At 46.5% G+C, this 1,799-nt stretch overlaps 1 pseudogene; it reads right to left on the bottom strand.

Annotated features, from left to right (window-relative positions):
* Positions 1 to 210: 210 nt before the first annotated feature.
* LOC132485141 (eukaryotic translation initiation factor 4E type 2-like) lies at positions 211 to 1,134 on the bottom strand (annotated as a pseudogene).
* Between the last annotated feature and the right edge of the window lie 665 nt (positions 1,135 to 1,799).

Raw genomic sequence — 1,799 nt, 5'->3', positions numbered from 1 at the left:
CCATTCACGTTTAAGGTAATTATCGATATGTATGTTCCTATTACCATTTTCTTAATTGTTATGGGTTTGTTTTTGAAGGTCCTTTTCTTCTCTTGTGTTTCCCACTTAGAGAAGTTCCTTTAGCATTTGTTGTAGAGCTGGTTTGGTGGTGCTGAATTCTCTTAGCTTTTGCTTGTCTGTAAAGCTTTTTTTTTTTTTTAGTTTAGCACCATTTATTAAGTGATCTCAGCTGTTGTTGTAGCTGCTGCGTGTCAACCTGTTCTTAAAACATAAAATGCTCTTCCGATTCCTCTTGTCCAGGACAGAAGGGTCTTCCAGGTAGCACGCCAACAGAAGAAGAGACTCCGATGATGCCAGCTTCAATGATGGTTCCATCCAGAGAGGGAGAGGGTCATGGCACATTCAACCGTGGCTTCCAGAGGTTTTGAAAAAGGAGCCTTTGGGGGCCCAGGCTGCCTGGCATTTTGATGCTCTTGGTGTGGGTTTTGTATTCCATAATGATGTTGGGAGGTAGGTTAAGCACTCGCTGAAGCGTATCCTGGATGCGGGCTGTGGTGTCTTGGTTGCTGGCAGTCTTATTCCATATTGAAATAATGTCCTCCTGAAACCAGACAGAGACCACAGCCCCGCAGATCTCCTCCCCAACCACGAACTGTTCCCCCAACATGGCCAGGATGAGATTCTCCCAGCAACCGGATGCCAAGCCCTTCTGAAGCCGAATAATCCACTTGCCACCATTTTTATTTGCATCATCCTCCCACATGGGTTTAATTCCTTCTTTGAAGAGGTGGAAGTCACTGTGGCCTGTCAGGTCCCCGGGACGTACCATGTGGCTGTAAAACCTCCAGAACTGCTACACAGAGGCAAAGGTGCCAATCTGTTTGATATTCTGTTCATAGCTCTGTGAGCTGTTGGGATGGCCAGGGGTTCTCCTGGAGTGCTAGAAAGTGTAGTTATACTGCAGCAGGTGCTCTGCTGGCACAGAGACAACAGCCTTCCTCTTGCTGCTGCTCTGACTCTTGTCTCATTCCGTGTTTTCCTTCTCACCATCTTTCTGTGTGCTGTTTTCTTCATTCTGATCATGGTCCCCACTGTCGTCATCTTTCAATCTCATTGCATCTTCGCAACTCTACAACATGGGATCTGTTACCGTCCGCAGGTGTCGAAATTGTTGTTCATCCTCTCACCGCCGCTGTCGCCACTCTTGTCTGTAAAGCTTTTGATTTCTCAGTCGAATCTGAATGAAATCCTTGGGTAGAGTAATGGGGTTATTTTGGGGTTTTTTTTTGTGGTATGCAGGCCTCTCACTGTTGTGGCCTCTCCCGTTGCAGAGCACAGGATCGGGACGTGCAGGCTCAGTGACCATGGCTCACGGGCCTAGCCGCTCCGTGGCATGTGGGATCTTCCCAGACTGGGGCACGAACCCATGTCCCCTGCATTGGCAGGTGGACTCTCAACCACTGCACCATCAGGGAAGCCCGGTAGAGTAATCTTGGTTGTAGGTTCTTCCCTTTCATCACTTTAAATATATTGTGCCATTCCCTTCTGGCTTGTAGAGTTTCTGCTGAGAAATCATCTGTTAACCTTATGTGAGTTCCCTTGTAGGTTATTTGTCATTTTTCCCTTGCTGCTTTCAATAATTTTTCTTTGCCTTTAATTTTTGTCAATTTGATTGCTCTGTGTCTTGGTGTGTTTCTCCTTGGGTTTATCCTGCCTGGGACTCTCTGTGCTCCCTGGACTTAGGTGGCTATTTCCTATCCAATGTTAGGGAAGTTTTCAACTGTAATATATTCAAATAT

This window comes from Mesoplodon densirostris, chromosome 3, assembly GCF_025265405.1.
Source record: "Mesoplodon densirostris isolate mMesDen1 chromosome 3, mMesDen1 primary haplotype, whole genome shotgun sequence".
In the NCBI taxonomy this organism is placed as follows: domain Eukaryota; kingdom Metazoa; phylum Chordata; class Mammalia; order Artiodactyla; family Ziphiidae; genus Mesoplodon; species Mesoplodon densirostris.
This window is presented reverse-complemented; position numbering and strand designations above follow the sequence as displayed.